Raw genomic sequence first — 18,048 nt, forward strand, 5'->3', positions numbered from 1 at the left:
TCAGTGAGAAACCCTGTCTAGACAATAAAACAGAGAGTGAGGGAAGACACAGGCAGCCTGTTCTTATGGCAATATGCACACAAGCATGTATGCATTCCCACACACTTATCTGTATACACCACACACAAAAATTAAAACAACAAAAACACCACCACCAAAAAACCAGTGAGGTTCAAAACACGAGAAATAAGAAAATATAAAATGTTTGCAGCTGGGAGGTAAGACAGCCAAGCGGAGAAGATAAGAAGAAGATGGAATATTCTGGGAAGATAAAGCCAGCATCTGCAGGCTGCCTGGGTCCCCAGAAGTCCCTCCCCTCTGGAACATTTTTACAAGGCATGGTTATTGTTTCACAGACTCTTGCTTCGAATGCAATTAATTACTGGTAAGACCAAATTATTGGTAAGGATGCTTCTGAAAATTCCCCGCCTATTCCAGAAAGGGACCTACCCAAAATTGCTCCAAAAGAGCTAGCTAAAAGGTCAGCAAGAATGTCCACAACATATTGGTAGTTGTGATGGCAGTTAGCTTCCTGCCGTGGTAAAACGAAACATGAGAACAAAGAGTCCAGTTAACAGCTCCAGACCCTGCACAAGTCTGAGATGAGTGACACCTAAAAGAAATAATAGTAGTGATGCCAGCCAGAACTAACAGTTACCAGCTGTCTATTAGCCAAGGTCAACAGCTATAGGAGCAAAAGTTAGAGATGTTCAGAGGCAGACTATAGCCATCCCTAACTGAGTGAGCAATCTGAGAATATGTGTGATCATCTCAGGGGTTGGGCAAGAAGAAAAAGCACACAATGTGTCATCCTCAAATTGTCTTGATTCCCAATATATTCAGAGAATTAACAAATCTCAGTAGAAATTGCCTCAGCCTTTGACCTGTTTCTGCCATAAGCCCTACTTTTAAAAACCCCTAGACAAATATACTAATGAGTTTTCCATCTTTTGGGACCCCCTCGACATTCTGGAATTTCTCTCATATTTCCTAAATTTTTCTTATTAAAAGCCTGCTTTGCTTACTCTCCTGAGTGACTGCATCCTTAATTATCAAAGATAAAAGACAACAGACTCCAGTGCCACTATCTCAGTTGGCTTTTCCTGACAGTTGAGTAAACCTGAAGTCCCTGGACCACACCCATCTGATCTGAGAAAGGCTCTGTCACTGTCAAAGATTAGCACCATGGCTACAAGAAAGAAACAGGAGGTGTTCCCATGAGAACAATCAAAGCACAGTGGGGTGATATATTGTTTATGATTTATTAAAGCTTGCCTGAGGATTCAGAAAAGTTAAGCCAGCCACAAGCCATAGAAGCCAGGCACACACCTTTAATCCCAGCAGCCAGAAACTAGGAGGTGGCGGTACACACCTTTAATCCTAGGACTCAGGATTAAGAGATTGAGAAATTTCCATGAGTCCAAGGCCACCCACATCTACACAATAGTGAATCAGTCTAAAAGGGAATTATAGTTCACAGCTTTAATCCCAATATTAGGGAAGTATATAAGACAAAAGCAATGTTGTCTCAGAGAGGCATTTGTCTCCAGCCATAGTTTGAGGCAGCAGTTTGAGACTTAGTTAAAAGCTCCTGCGTGGATCAGCTCTTTCAGCCTGAGCTAGAGTTGAGAGCTAGTGGCTGGGTGCTTTGTTTTCTGATATTCAGCTTGAAGCTTGACCCCTAATATCAATCTCTGCATCTTTTATTTATTTGTGTTACAGCACACAGTCTAGCAGAAATACTTCTCACGCAAGTTTGTGTCCTTGTTAGGCCATGTACAAGAATGTCAGTGAACATTTTCATTGTAGAGAAATTTTAGAATGAGCTGAGCCCTTAGATACATACTTCCTGGGTCCTAACTGACTCTGGGAGCTTGGGATCCTAGCCACACAAGACTCACAACCTGTTGATTAAACTGTATATAACCATGTGCTAGAAGCAAGACTTTTCCCTATCAGACACCGAGTGTTAGAAGTAAATTTGGGGAGCCAGGCATTGTGGCACACATCTTTAATGCCAGCACTTGGGAGGCAGAGGCAGAGGCAGGAGAATCTCAGTGAATTTGAGGCCAACTTGGTCTACAAAGTGAGTTCCAGGACCTCCAGGACTGCTACACAGAGAAACCCTGTCTCAAGAAACCAAAAAATAGAAGTAAGTTTGGGGTCACAAAGAGAGAGGCCATTGCTACAACTGAAGTGCCTCAAGAAAGTAAAACTTCACTATTGAGCAAGAGGGGGTGCTCTGAAGAAAGTGTACCTCTACCAAGATGGTCGCTATGTCTTTCTACATTGGCTAGGGTCCAACCTCACAATCTTTCTCTAGTCTTTTTTTTTTTTTTTTGGTTGATTGTTTGGTTGTTTGTTTGTTTGGTTAGTTTTTTCAAGACAGGGTTTCTCTGTATAGTTTTGATTATCTTGAAACTGGCTCTGTAGACCAGGCTGGCCTCAATCTCATAGAGATCTGTCTGCCTGCTGGAATTAAAGGCAGGCATGTGCTGCCACCGCCACTACCACCTGGCTTAGTTGGCTAGTCTCAAAAGAACTAGTGCATAAGGAAGAATGGAATGGGAACAGTGTACATCCACTCAAATCTGAAAATGTAGTGTGGAATTGCTATAAACAAAGGATTTTATCAGTGAGTGTGTGGTGGGGTGTAAAACATTTGCATACAAAGTGGATGAGATAAAAAGATGTGAATTTCTTGGTAGAAACACAAGTTTTATAAGTATTTGGTAGAAAATCTGTATTTAATGTTTCTTACATTGAGGAAGAGGTGATAAACCATTCTAGTTTTCAGAACCCGATACAAGAGAGGAAGCTGCACAGCAGACAACCTACTAGTTCCCTCTTCCATACTCTGTAGAATGCACTAAAGATGGTCAGGTGTGTTCTTCAATACATTTCTACTATGACAAGAGATGCTGGTTTTGTTTTTTGGGTTTCTCTGTATTTGTTTGGGGAGCTAGGATGGAACCAAGGCAGGTATGATTTTTTTGTGTTTGAAGATTAGCTTTTGACTCTGTATTCTCTACCCATTGTTATTTATTTATTTATTTATTTATTTATTTATTTATTTATTTATTTATTTATTACCCTTTTGGGAATTCATCTTTGTCTTTTTTTCCCCACTGACTAAATGTCAACAGTGACTAATTTATTCAAGTATGGACTGTCTCCTCCAGGAGAGTCCCAGGTATTTTATAACCAGTACTTTCGTCCTGCAGCTTATGTCTAAAAAAGTCCAGGTAAGAGTTTTAGGGTCAATGACTGAATCATTCATTACAGAAGCTAGAGCATAGACTTTTCTAAATAGCATAACTCAGACCATCCTGAGATCAATCAATACTTCTAATATACGTCGCATGTAGTCATTAAAACGCTCTGTACCGAGTCATGGAAATGTGACATGGTTGCTGCAGAGGAAGCTGGGGTCCTCACTCAAGAACAGATTTAGCTGTGGACATTTAAATTGGAAGGCATCTCTGAAATAATGATAGATCCCAGTCTTTATAATAAATATTTCTTATGTAGACACAAACTTCAGGTTCTTTTATTTATTAAATGTTACTCTGTTATTCTCACTAATAAGAACAGGGAATTCTAGGGAGAGAAAATTCATTCATAACCCACACATCTAAATTTAGCTGAAATTGCATCTCCGCCAGCAATTCAACCAGAGCTGAAAATGGGGGCGAGGCATGAATATACAATCTGCTTTGCTTTGATTTTCACAATGAAAATACTTCAGTGTGAAACAGCCTGGAGGCAGACAAGAAAACAAGAAAAGGAAACCACTGTATTGATGCACTGGATGAACAACCAAAGTGAAGATTAGGGTCAGCCCTATCATCACAGCCTCCAAAGCATTGTCTCACTGGGGATGCTGGAGTTCTCATAGGTGAACAGGGCTTCACCAGGGATGTTGGAGCTCTCAGAGGTGAGCAGGTCCTCACTAGGGTTGCTGGAGCTCTCGGAGGTGAATAGGACCTAATTTGAATAATGCATCTCCACTTGGTGACATTGTGTAAGAAATCTTAGGAGTTGTGGACTTGCTGGAGAAACTATATCACTGTAGGCAGGTTTTGAGCATTTAAAAATTCTTGCCATTTTGAGTTTACTTCATCTGCTTCCTATTGTGATTTGAGATATAAATCTTTGGCTCTCAGCTTCAAACTCCAATTGCCTTGACTGTTTCAGCCATACTCCTCATCAAGATGGCAATGGACCATAAGCGGCAAATCAAGCCTTCCTTCTGTAAGTGTTTTATTGCAGCAGTGGTAAAGTACCTAAACCACCATAGCAGCAGAATAATGGAGAAAATAGAAAAAGAAGACTATACGAAAGTTAAAACAGCCTAAAGAAACTAGTCTCAGAATTGACAGAAAAGCTAAATTCCACAAAGAAATGAAACTCAGTAACATCAGCAGACCAAGAGAGGAAAACTCACAATTCTTCACAGTGTGATGTTCAACACTAAGATACAAAGAGGAATGGAGACATGGTTGCCCTCAGTTGAGGAAACAGTACAGAATGTTCAATGGGTGTCATTAGAGACTTAGCATCTTCCCAAGTGTCAGCTGGTGTGACAGCTACTAATAGTTTGTCCTTGTTTTTGAGAAGTTTTGTTACAGTAGCTCAGGAAAACATTTCAAGATAGCTCACACATCTAAATGGCTTAGAGATATATATACCTATCAACATAAGGAAAATGTAACAGCATAGCAAATTTGAGTAAAAATAAGGGGTTTGGTGCTACATTTCTTCTGTTACTTGCCATTTTCTTTCCCATCACAGCCTTTGAATAGCATGCAAAGTTACATTCTGTCATTATTTTCTTCTGTCATTTTATAGTTCATTGTATATTTCTTCTTTTTGCTGTATTAGAGAACAGGATGCCATTTTCTGTTATAATTTCTAGCTTGAAAAATTCTAAATATAAAGAGAAGTTGGAGTAATTCTGCTTCAAAGACTTCACAGGGGAGTGGCATGTAAGTCCTCAGAAATGAATCCCTTCCAATAAGCAGAGAGCACACCCTCCCAACCTTTCCTATAACAAAGGAAGCAGGGAACTGCCAATGCAACCTAGCCTGAAAATACCCTCGTTCCTCAGACAGACATGGCTACAGCATATCAGCAACAGCTCATTCCTGCTATTTCAGAAAGCAAAGAAATTGCCATTTTCATCTGTGGGAAGCAAGAGCTTCTCCTTGACAGCAATTTCCAAGTTCCTCTTTGGAATGATTGCACTCTGATACATTTATAGTACATGTGCATGCATAAACACACACACACACACACACACACACACACACACACACACACACACTATACCCCTCCCCTGCTCCAATCAAACCACATAGCTCCTGCCCTGCCTTGGATCATGTTTGCAGTCTCTTAGGCAATCTTAAAGACAATGAGAAAAAAGAGAACAAAAGTTCCAAACTGAGATGGGCATAAAGCAGGACCTGCAAGCAAGTGGTGACTCAGAGATGGTAGAGCCTATGAAGAACAGCCGTAGCCCTGCTACAGATTCCACTGTCACTAAAAGCAGAGTGGTTTCAGAGCCACTAGGCCTTCCAGGACCTTGAGCCATAATTAGCCACCCAGGTGTTCAGCTTGTGTGTGTGTGTGTATGTGTGTGTGTGTGTGCGTGTGTGATCCTATTATCTTAATGTGGGCAAGTGCCTGACCCAGAGCCAAGCTTTATGGCCAGGAGTTCTGGTAGCATAATAAAAACACCTAGTAAGTCCACTTAAAACGGAAAGCAGGATACAATTACCTCTGTGCATAATTTAAGCAAACATCAGCACCTAGTTCCTAGAAGTAGTTTCCTTGAACATCTGGGGACCAGCCACAGAATCATCTACTGAAGGGCATGCCCTGTCCCAGCAGCTTTCTGCCCTGAAACAAATTTCTTCCACTTCTTTGCTGTAATAATCAAAACCCTGCATTCATCTTAGTCTGGCTTCAGATAGACCATCTGTTGCATGCCACTTCTTGATCTGTTCACCCTATAAAGGGCACCAACAGACCAAAGAAATGACTCCATGAACATAGTGTATGAACCAATGAGTTTACCTAAGTTACTTATAGGTGCATGCACGGTGAGGGGTTACTCAGAGTTGAGTAGGTATTCCAAGGACAGCCACATCAGTAAAAAGTCCACCCCAGCATGTGTAATGACTTGCCAAAGCTTCATCCCTAGAGATCCCTGGCCCGTTTGTAAGCAGCTGCCCTGAAGAGTCTCTTCTCCCTAGCAATGACTTCCTGCTTTTATAAGCTTAGGGAGAGGCCTGGTGAATCACGTTACTTCCTGAACTTCCTGAGCACACAAGCTTCTTTAGCCCTCCCTTCTCCTATTCCCTTCTATTGGAGGAATTAGCTGAGCAACATAACACCCTCATGCTCTGGACCATACCTCACATTTCTGTAATTGCCAAACTGATCAATGTTTGAACCTTAACAGGAAACACTTAAGACACAGCAGTAAGCATGGAGACTTATGGTATAACCCAGTGGTAGTGTTTGCCTAACATGAATGATGTCCTGGGCTTGATGTCCAGAAACCCCCTCACCTACAAAAATAACTAAACATGGCATGGTACCTGCAGCTCCTGTGTCATGTGGCTCCCAGCCCTGGTCATAGTCTAGGACCTTAAACAAGAGTCTCAGTGTGTGGCAGAGAGGGTACCTTGTAGAAGTGACGCTCATTGTTGTGGACATGACAAAATTGTATTTCCACAGTAGTTGCATCTGTGTTTTGGATTTCAAACATTCTTCCATTGCTTCATCACTTCCCCACAAATCTTACAACCAACAGACCCAGAGGGAAGTCTTAGCCATCAGTAAGCATTAAACACCAAACATATGAGGGATGAGCCCACAAATAGTTAAAGATTCCAGTTGTCAATCAGTGCCTCTGCATGTGTCTGCCATGAATATCCAGACATTGGGAAACGATAGCAAATGATAACGTATTCTCTAATATCTATGAAGCACTGAATACAAGCAGATTTTCCATAGGCAATTGCATTCTGGGATAATAGGTCATGCAGTTGTAGATACACAAACATCCACAAAGGATGTACATGTCAGGGGCATAACCCTCCTTATTTTCTAGCTTAACCAAGAGTTGAAATGAAGATCAAGAGCAACTTTGGAGGGTGAAAGCAGCAGCATCTGAGCATCTAGGTGACATGATGCATTCCTAAGAGCTGCTGCAGCCTTTTCCAGAGCCTCTGCCTTCTGCAACATCAGGTTGCTGATCACAAGAGCATCACTTTATCCCCTTTCCAGACACAGGCAGGGAAACCCTGGGAGCACCTCCCCCTGTCCATCCAAGAAACTCCAGACACCTGCTCAGGCTAGAAGCTCTACTCAGCAAAACTCACCATGGACCTCTTTCTCCCACAACATCCTCAATCAGGGACACTCACAAACAATATGTGAGACGAACAAAATTATGCCATCATGTCACTGGAGTGGAGACATTGTTTGCCTTATGTCATAACTCTTCTAGATACCATTAGAACTTACAAAAGAAAGAAGTTGACATGGAATCAACCTTCAGAAGAGCCTTTATTATGAGTGATAGCATCACTCCACAGGCAGCATGATGGGCCTTGAAGGAGAGAGAGGATCTCTGATTCCAGAAAGGACTGGATGAAGGACTGTCATATACAGCATAACAGAGATATGGAGGAAAAGAGACTTTGATTCCAGAGTATCCATAGAGATAGAGCACCATGGCTACAGGCAGCCATGGTGGGATCTTGAATGGAAAGAGACAGATTTCCCTTCAATTCCAAAAGACATAGGAAGTTTCTGATTCCCATAGGCTGAAGAGAGGGGGGAGGGGTGGAGTTAAATACCATGTGACATGGTGTGGCCTAGCCTCCATGGCAGGAGTCAGGAAGTTATAAAGACAAGTTTTAATTCAAGGTTGTCCTGAGCTTGCTCACAGTTTCAGGAGGGAGAGACTGCACGGCCACAGCACACTTTATTGACTTTTGTCCCAGAGAGAGCTGCAAGAGAAGTGTGGCCTGCTTTCTGAGAGACAAAGAAGCAGTTAGACAGTCTCTTACTTAATTACCTTTCCAAATTTCCTTAGGATAGGCCTGAGGAAGACTGGTCTGCTCCAGCCGTATCCATCCCTTTTGTCATGTCTCGTTACTGAGCTTCATGCTATAAGCTACAATATTTTGCAGCCTCACTGTTGTTGGGCTAGGCCAGGTCACTTACCCTGCCAACTGAATATGAGTGGATGAGTCAGCTGCCACTCTAGCTTAGGTTTTTAGAAACAGTGCCTGTTCCTCCTCCCTTTTATCTTCATCACCACTAGTGTTATGTCGAGTAATGTGTCATGGCTTCAGCTATTGACTTGACACAAACCTAGACAAACCTGAGAAGGGGGAGTTTCAACTGAAGAATTGCTTCAACTTGACTTCTAGTTGATGTAGAGGGCCCAGATACTGTGAGCAGTCTGTCTGCAGTCCTTAGGCAGATAGATCTGAACATTATGAGAAAGATCTGAACTTTATGAGAAAGGTATCTGAGCAAGCCAGAGGAAGCAAGCCAGCAATCAGCATTCCTCCATAAGCTCTGCTTCAGTGCCTGCCTGCCCTGGCCTCCTTCCTTGATGGAATAGAAGCTATAACCGTTCCTCCCCAAGTTTCATTTGGTCATGTTGTTTATCACAGCAGAAGAACCCAAACTAGTGCTGGAGTTAACTAGTGTTAACTAGAGGAAACTAAACTCAGAAGTGAGTTGGTGCTTACACCCTGTTGGGGTCTCCAGCCACAGACAGAGCCGGTTTTCACTAACACATGTCTGGTTCCTCTCTTATGCCCAAGTACTCTGTCTCTGAACCCAGTAGAACACTAGGGATTCATTCTCTCACTAAGCTCCTGCTTTATTCAAGTTAACTAGTGCTGGTGTCTCTCGCTGCTACCCAAAGTGCTAGCTAGTTTTGTATATAATGGAAAGAACTTAACCAAGACTATTTGGAACATTCTTTTTTTTCTACTGAAAGATGTCTACACCTAGCTCTCTTTAGCCAGCACAGCCAAGCTCAGGGGGATATAAAAGGAAGGAAAACAAATAAAGGGGTAATGGGAGGGAGGGAAGAGGAGAGAGAGCTGGCAATTAAAAGTCAATCTTTGTAGAACACTCTGGAAAATGGGATCTGGTTACAGAACAAAAGCTGACTTTAACCAAAAGCTCCATTGTACTTGTAGTTGAACTTTTGGCAAATAACTCTGTATTCATAAGATGGAATGGGCAGTTTGGACAAAGAAAATTTTCATTTCTAGTCTCTACTTTCTGCTTGCCATCTAAAGTAGCCAGATTTCTAACAAGTGTACTGGACATGGTTGTATGTGTCTGTGTGTGTGTGTGTGTGGGGTATAAGTTTGGAACGGTGAGGGGATACTGACTTCCTAGTAAATGAAGACAGAGATAAAGTTAACCAGATACAGCTGTGGTGCTGGGCCCCACCCCACAGAGTCTGTCTGGGATGTTATAAGTTATTTTTATAGTAGTTCTACCACAGCCTTGGTACATTTTCTGTGTAATCAATCACATGCCACTCTTTCTTGGTCTCTCTCAGCTCTTCTCCAGACTCTGCAGAAGCATGTGGATCCTCACAGATCAAGTACACACTGGTCGCTTGGCAAGTCTATTTCTCAGTCTATGGAAAGGGGTCACAGGCCACAGTCCATCATCCATCCTGCAGGAGAAGGGTTCCCATCTGGAGCGCTTTCCCCATTTGCCAGAAAAAAATTTTTCATTCTTTTGCACTTTATAAGGTTCAAGATTTCCCTGAATTTTAATGCTAACACAAAGCACTCAACTTTGACCTTATATTCTCACTTCTCATTTCTTGAAAAATAGAGGTGGGCGAAAAGCAGAAAATGAATTCTTACTATGTTCACCTCAAAATACCTCTACCTGTGGGTTTCAGGTAGAAGTATTTTAGTATTTTAAAATATACTAAATATTCAAAGCTACAAAGGAAAAAAAGCCTGTCTATAATAGACATCATAGTTAAAGATTTGTGTTTAAGACATTGTATGTAAATGCTTTGCCCACTCCCCACTCCTCCACCCCCTACACAATGCTGTGAAAAGCACAGCAACCTCTCTCTCTCTCTCTCTCTCTCTCTTCTCTCTCTCTCTCTCTCTTTGTTTTTTTGAGACAGGGTTTCTCTGTGGCTTTGGAGCCTATCCTGGCACTTGCTCTTATAGACCAGGCTGGTCTCGAACACACAGAGATTCACCTGCCTCTGCCTCCCGAGTGCTGGGATTAAAGGCATGCACCACCAACACCCAGCGCAACCTCTCTTTACAATAACCAAGAGTTCAAATCTGCAGCTCTTTATTAGGGATCCAGAAGCCAAGTGAACTGGCAAATGTGTACACATCTAAGGGAAACTGAGTGAATTATTTTCCTACAGAGAATTTCTGCTTAGCAAGGGGGAATTCCCAGTTGCATCAAAAGCAACTTTCGAATTTTGGTGGGCCAGGGATTGTTAAGAATCTGCATATCTGACAACCTAACCTTGTTCAAATATGTTAGGTTTGTCCTACTGTAAGACCCCCGGAAACTCAGGCCTCCAGGATCTCAGCCCAGGACCATGGTCACCCCAATCACCAGGCAGATTTGAAAGCTTGATGTAAACTGCATGAGGCTTTATTGTTGTTTAACAAGCTAACCCCATGTTAGCTCGGGTCTTTCATCCACCCACCATGGAGGATGGCTAGGAAAGACAGCTCGAAGTGGCTGCATAGAGATATTATAAGGCAGCGTAAGGGGAGTGTCTAGGGGTATGCACAGGCTCAGGATTGGCATGCTTCCAGGCTTGGAGGGCTTGCCCTGTGTTGATTGGCCAACTGGTTGTTATGGCCCATAGGCCCTCCCAGGGTGGTTGCTATGCCCTGTGCATCATTGCTATGCACTTGTCAGTAAAGCACACCCAGAGCCGTAAAGCATAGCACCCACCAGCTAACTTCTGATTGGTTCCTTGCCACGAGGCAGGTATCTGACCTCTTAGTGACCAAGGCAAGGTCATGGCAAGCATGTGTTTGGCTGTTATGGCTGCCGAAATGGGAAGCTGGTCCCTTCACTACTGTCAAAACCTGGGTGTCAGAAACTGATGGAACAAGTAGATTTATTGTTCTTTTGTTTCAGTTTTGAATAGAGTATGTGGAACAGGAAACCAGTTACGAGTAGATGAAAACACAAACCATGACACTCAACAAACCCATGTAGAGTTTATTGAAGGGAAAGGGAAGAAGAAAATGGGGAAGGGGAGGAGAGAGAGAGAGAGAGAGAGAGAGAGAGAGAGAGAGAGAGAGAGAGAGAGAGAGAGAGAGAGAGAGGCAGATTAGAGGAGAGAGGGGCCGAGAAGGGGCAAAGGGAGAAAGAGAGAAAACATGTGGAGGTGCTCACTTAAAAAGGGAAGCCTGCACATGTATACTGAGTCCTTGCACAGCCCTGTAATTTGTGAAGTAGCCATGCAACACAGGGCCCTTTGAGCTGCCTAAGTATCTGCCTGAATGCGATATGCATATCCCACCCATTGTCAGGAGCGGGGTCAGCATAATGCCGGGTTCCAACATTTTCTGTCTCAAATCTCCATCTGAAGTACGTGTTGGGCCCAGAACGTCTTGGCACATACCTGCAGCTTGGCTACACTGCTGCCATGACAAGCTCAATAGATACCAACCAGAAAGTAGGCCCGAGTTCCATTTTACCCTAAGGCAACACCTGACTCTGGAAAGACCACCCAGGCAACACCAGGAACGGACCAATCAGCATCCAAGGGGAAAATACCTAAAAGAAATAACTCAAGTTCCAATCATTGTAGATAGGATCACCAGGTTTCCGTTAGCCCAGAACATACTCATCCCCTTTCACCAAGACATCCATAAACAAATGCCAGCTAATCAGGGATCCTGAACCTTAGAAATCCCTTACCCCAATGTCTGCTATGATGAAAATCCCACCCCAACTGAGCTCAACACTCTCTGATTGTGCCATGCATTGGATACACAGAGTCCAGGTTCGAACTTGAATAAAGGCTTTTTGCTTTTACATATGGGATTCAGTCTTTGTGGGAGCCTTTTGGGGTACGCCTCAATCTGGAAACAATAGTAGGACTCTAAAGTATTAATGCAGCACCATGTCTGCCTTCAGGCTGCCATGCTCCCAGCCATCATAAAAGTGGACTGAACATCTGAAACTGTAAGGGAGTCACCCCAAATAAATGTTTTCATTTTGTAAGAGTTGACAAGGTCATGGTTCGTCTTCACAGCAATAAAAACCCTAACTATGACAGAAATTGGTACCAGGAGTGGAATATTGCTGTGATTAGCCTGGTATGTTTGTTTAGAGAAATTTACACTTTGGTACTTTGGGTTATGAAAGCAGTGGAATGCTTTAAGCACTACTTGATGGGTCATACTAATAGGAATATGGAAGACTGAGGTGCTCACTCATGGAAGACTGTTGGGCTCAGTCAAAAGGTTTCAGAGAAGAATTTTAGTATGTTGCCTTGAGTTTTTCTTATGATATTTAGTGAAGAAAGAGGCTGCCTTTTGCCCTTGTGTGAAGAATCTACCTGAGGCTAGAAGTGAAGAGACTTGGATTACTGCCTGAGGCTAAAGTGAAGAGTTTTGGATGAATCCCATTGGCAGAAGAAATCTCAAAACAGGCTAGTATAGACTCTATCATGTGGTTATTAGTGGTAACTCTAATGAAAATGTAAGTTTTGAGGAGAAAAATAAGCACCAGGAAGTGGAATGAAGCTAAATACTGTGTTCAAGGAGATAAACAGGTTAAGAAATTGAATAATGGAAATGGTGACCTCAAGGCAAGATCCCACCCAGCTAAATTTCCAACTTGTAAAAAGGAATTAAAGAAAAACTTAGAACAGGTTATGATGGTGCATGCCTTTAATCCCAGCACCTGGGAGGCAGAGGCAGAGGCAGGTGGATCTCTGAGTTTGAGTAGAACCTGGTCTACAGAGCAAGTTATAGGACAACCAAGCTTGGGCAGTGAAGGCCAGAAAGCTGGAGAAGATGTAATTGAAGAAGGCCATGTTCTGGCCCCAGCAAACAGTAGAATTTGGAAGCTTCGGCCACATAATTCTGGGTTTAGAGTAAAGGATAGAAGGAAAGCATTATGGAATAAAGTGGATGAGGCCAGGTATGTGTCAGTGGTGTCCCTGAATGGAGGCCTGGTAGAGACACCAGTGCCTGAAGCTATGAAGGAGAATCCTGGATTGCCTTGGCAAACCCAAAATGTTAGAGATCCCAAGGCTGTGGGATACCTGCCAAGGAGAGCTACTAACAGGGAGTAGAACCAGCCCAAGAGAAAGAAATGTGTTCAGTCAACAAAGCTGAATGGAATCAGAGATTTGAAAAGCATTTTGACCTCAGACATGGAGATGCAGAGTTTAGAGTTTGCCCAACTGGTTTTCCATCTTGTTTTGATCCAGCATTTCCTCAATGTGCTTCCTTCCCTGCATTTTGAAATGGTAATGTATGTCCTGTGACATTATATGTTGGAAAAATCTGATCTGGTTTTTGATTATGATTTTATAAGAGATTACAGTTAAGGGATTTCATGAATCTCAGAAGAGACGTTGAACATTGGAGTTTAAAACATTGTTGAGACTGTTATAGATTATGGAAACTTTTGAAGTTGGACTAAATATATTTAGCATTATGATATTGTTACAAGCTTATGGGAACAGGAAGTGGAATGTGGTAGTATGAATGTAATTGGCATCCATAATTTCACAGGGAGTGGCACTATTAGGAGGTATGGCTTTGTTGCAGTTTTTAGGAGGGGAGAGGGAGCTAGCCAAGCAGGGGAAAAGGAAGACACTAATGTCTTTAGTAGAGAGAGATAGATGGGTGTAGCAAGCCAGAGCCTAGAGACACAAAACAAGGGTGGGTGTCTTGGGATGGTATCGAAATCTCTAGGAGACACTCATGGCATGGACAAGGAGGGGAATGACTAGAGCACCTGGAGAGGAGAAGTAACTGAGAAGGCAGACTCTAGAATTTGTGGTCAAATTTGATGTCTGGCAGGACCAAACAGAAACAAATGATCCGACATACCTTAGGAGAGTCAAATCAGCATGTTGGGTTGGACTGGCTGAGTTCCTTAGGAGAGAACTAATTCATGCTACCCCAAGATTTCAGCACCAGATGAATGAAACAAAGATATGAAAAGGAAGGACAGGAGAAGGCTTATTGTAGATAAAAGGGAATGTATATGTGGTAGTGTCTGGTCCTGGGCTGCTCCAAGAGTCATGACTTGGTCCATGGCCTTGATGCAGCCAGGGAGGTATGTATTGATGTCTGTGATTCCAGTTACTACTGAGGGCCATGTGGATGCCTAGATTCTGGGCCACCACCTGTGACCATGTCAGCATCCAAGTAATGTGTCTCTACACGGCATCTCTGGGTCCGTGGTCCTACCACAGCCTTAGTGTTTGCCGATGTCCATGGCCTGTGTTGCCACCAAAGGCCACAATCTGGACCTCCACCTGTGACCTTCTTGGTGTCCTAAGGCTGTGCTACTGCCATGGGAAAGGGCTTGGGAGCAGACTAGAGTTATAAGAGGTTTCTAATAGCCCCTGTCAGGAACCAGGTCCTAGTTTCAGTTTACTGGAACCAGCTGGAGCTGAGCAAACAGTTCTTGGAAAAGCCACAACCCAGGAGCAGCTCTCAGAGGGCAGCCCACAACCTTGTGCAAGCTTAAGAGAACTAAAGATAGCTTCTCCCACCCGGCAGCTGAAAAGTCCCTAACCACTGAGCAACGAACCAATTCTATAGTAACCCATAAACTTTTTGTTTAAACCCACCAACCAGCTCCCAGATTAGCCTCTGCATCCTGGAACTCCCCTAATCTTGCTTAAAAGGAGCCTAAGGGCTTTTCTTGTCATCTCCATTTGCCACTGCAACATGTTGGAATTTTAATAAATGTTCTTGCTCATTGCATATGTGATCGGTGGTCTTTTATGGGGCTTCTCGTGAACCCTAACATGAGGCCCATACAGACCTGAGTGAAATGCGCTGTTGCCAAGGCCATGTCTGAGTTCCCGGCCCTGCTGCAGTCTGGAGCTGCCCTGATGCCCCTGGCTCCTGTTATCAACAAAAGCAGTGTGTATAAGGCTGCACAGAGTTGGCTCTGTACCTCACTGCCTGCAGCACCAGGGAAAACTGGGCCTGAACCTCACCAGCTGCAGCATTTGGGAGCGCTGGCCCTGCACCTCCCCAGGGCAGCACAGTAGAACTGTCCCTGCAGGCAGGGTTATGGGTGAGCTGGCCCTATGAGAGTGGGAGAGTTAGCCCCACAGTTTGTCAATTGGTGGTGTGGGTTGGGAGAACTAACCCCCCTACCTCTCCCTATTTACTGGAGGTGGAAAAAGGTGATCCTGGAGTCACAGAGTAGGAGAAATAATCCTGCCCCTCACCAGCTTCAACACTCTGGAGAGTGAGTCCTGTACCTCACCAGAGCAGCACAGTAGAGCTGACCCCATTGACAGGTGCAGGTGATCTGGCATCAAATATGTATGGGATATTTCACCTGCCATATGGTGGGGTGGGAGAGGAAGAGATGGCCTCCCCTATCTTCTGCCCCTTGGTGCTTGTGGCAAGTGGGAGAGCTGGTCCTGAGGTCATGAGTGGGAGAATTGGCATTGGGCCTGCCCCCACCAGCTGCAGCACTCAGGAGAGCAGGCCTTGCACCTTGCCCAGGCACCATTCTAGAGCTGACCCTGTTGGGAGGGGTGCAGGTGAGCTGACCTGGGGATCACAAGAGCAGGCAGACTGACTCCACAGCCTCCTCACCTACCATGTGGTGGCATGGGTGAGGGGAAATATGACCTCCCTCCCCTTTGTCCCTTGCTACCTTCAGCAGGAGAGAGAGCTGGCCCCACCCCTTCCCTCATATGCCAGGAGGTGGCAAGGGTAAGGAAAATATGCCCTCTACCCCCTACCCCTTGCCACCTGCAACAGGCAGGAGAGCTGGCCTCAGGGGCATGAGAATGGAAGAGCTGGGCCTGCTCCTCACCAGGTGCAGCAATCCTGAGAGCAGTCCATGTACTTCCAGTGGGAAAAACAGTAGAGCTGGCCCTGGTGGTGTGAGTGCAGGTGAGGTGGTCATGAGGGTGTGACAGCAGGAGAACTGCCTCCACTCCTTGCTGTCTGTTACATTGGCTGAGCTAACTGGGGCAGTGCTAGAAAACTCACCCAGGGTGGTGATGAGGAGGAGAAGCTGGTGGGCTGACCAACCCAGCTGCCACCCAAACCCAGAACCGGGACCATAAGGTAGCCCATCCCAACATCCACCTCATCTATGAAATACTGGAGTGTGTGAAGGGGCCAGACCTGAAGATCGAAAGCAGCTGGATCTCCGTGACACAAGGCAACAACAGGACATCCAAGAGGAATCCCAGGGAGAGCCCAGTATTGATAGTGTATTAGAAGCCAGAGACCTCCAACCAGATGAGTAACTCAAGGCAACGAACACTTACAAGTAAAGATGTATGGACTAAAAGTATACTAAAAAGCGCTCCCAAAGTATACTGTGGCTTCTACGCCAAGATTTTTGTTTGTTTTGTTTGGGAGGTCATTTTTTTTGTCTATTTTTTGGTTTTATTTTGAAATTTTGTTTTGTAAGGAGGTTACAAGGACAGAGGTTGGAAGTGAAGGAACAGGGAGATGAATGGGATTGGTTTGCTTGGCCAGAATGGGGCCATGTGAGGAGAAGGGGAGGGGAGACCCAGGAGAGTAAGGGTTGGGTGAAAAAGGTGCCAGGTAACCAGAATGGCTGCATTACATAGGGAAGGGCATCTGGATGAACAGGAAGAGCAGAGAGTAGGCTTAGAGATAGGAAACTTTTGAGCCCTGGCTACAGACAGGATGCTGCAGGGGGGAACTGAGAGACACAAGAGCCAGTGAGGAGTGTGGGCCTGGTGTGTGCATGTTGCAGCAGTGGGCCTACTCCTTTACTTTCCCCCTCCTGCTAGGTATAGCTCCTGGCTTCCACTTTGCAACAAACCTACAGATCCATCAACCATAACTTAGAAGACATTTACACAGTGTGGGGGTGAGAGCAGACAAAAGCAAACAGGGTTTGGTAAAGAAAAGAGAAATAGGGAAAAGGAATCTCCTTCCATTTCTGGATGTTCACAGTATTTGTAAAGATCCTGAATACCATTAGGATCTAGGGTGCAGATTGGTTATCTAAGGGATATTTAAGGCCAAATTTTATTCCAAAGGTTGGTAAGTTTGGAGGCCCTTCAGTAGGACAGACAGTAAGTGGAGGTTCTCGAAGAAGCATCCCAAGGGGGATCCAGAAGGTATGAATGATGCCATTCCCATGGGTGAGAAAGAGACAAAGGTCTTAGACAGGGCAATCCAAGGACTCGGGGAGGACAGAGAGAAAATACAAGACATTCAGAGGCTCATCCACTACTCTCAACAGGGGCCAGGGATTTGGTACCTGGTATATGAAGCCAAAAGTTGAAAAACCAAACTCAAGAATGAAGTCTCACCCAAGGGAAAGGGTCAGGATCAGGGCTGGTAATGAGGGTCAATTGTGCCCTTAAAGACTGTCTTGGGGTACCTCTGCCACCAAGAGTACCAGAGGGATGCTGGAGGTTCAATGTTTACTTCATCAGAAGTATTTACACTGACCTAGAGGGATCACTAACCAATTGCCAGTGATGGATAGAGATTCCAGTGATTAGTGAGACAGTATGTGAGTCTATTGCAGGTGGGACAGATGTATGTGGGACAGACTCCAGGAGGGAGCACAAACATTGGAAGACCTATTTGAGTCACTGCTCCAATGACAGGGTTTTGCAGCCAGAGAGTATCTTGGCAATTGGAGTCAAGGAATGATGCAAACATCACACCACACAACAGACCTCATGCAAGAAATTTATTGGTGGTGGTGAGCAAAAAGGGTTATTTTAAAAATGGTTAGTGTTAGGCTCCAAGAGAAGACCCCTGCCCAAAGACCAACAAT

This window comes from Cricetulus griseus (genome assembly GCF_003668045.3).
Source record: "Cricetulus griseus strain 17A/GY chromosome 1 unlocalized genomic scaffold, alternate assembly CriGri-PICRH-1.0 chr1_1, whole genome shotgun sequence".
Classification (NCBI taxonomy): Eukaryota; Metazoa; Chordata; class Mammalia; order Rodentia; family Cricetidae; genus Cricetulus; species Cricetulus griseus.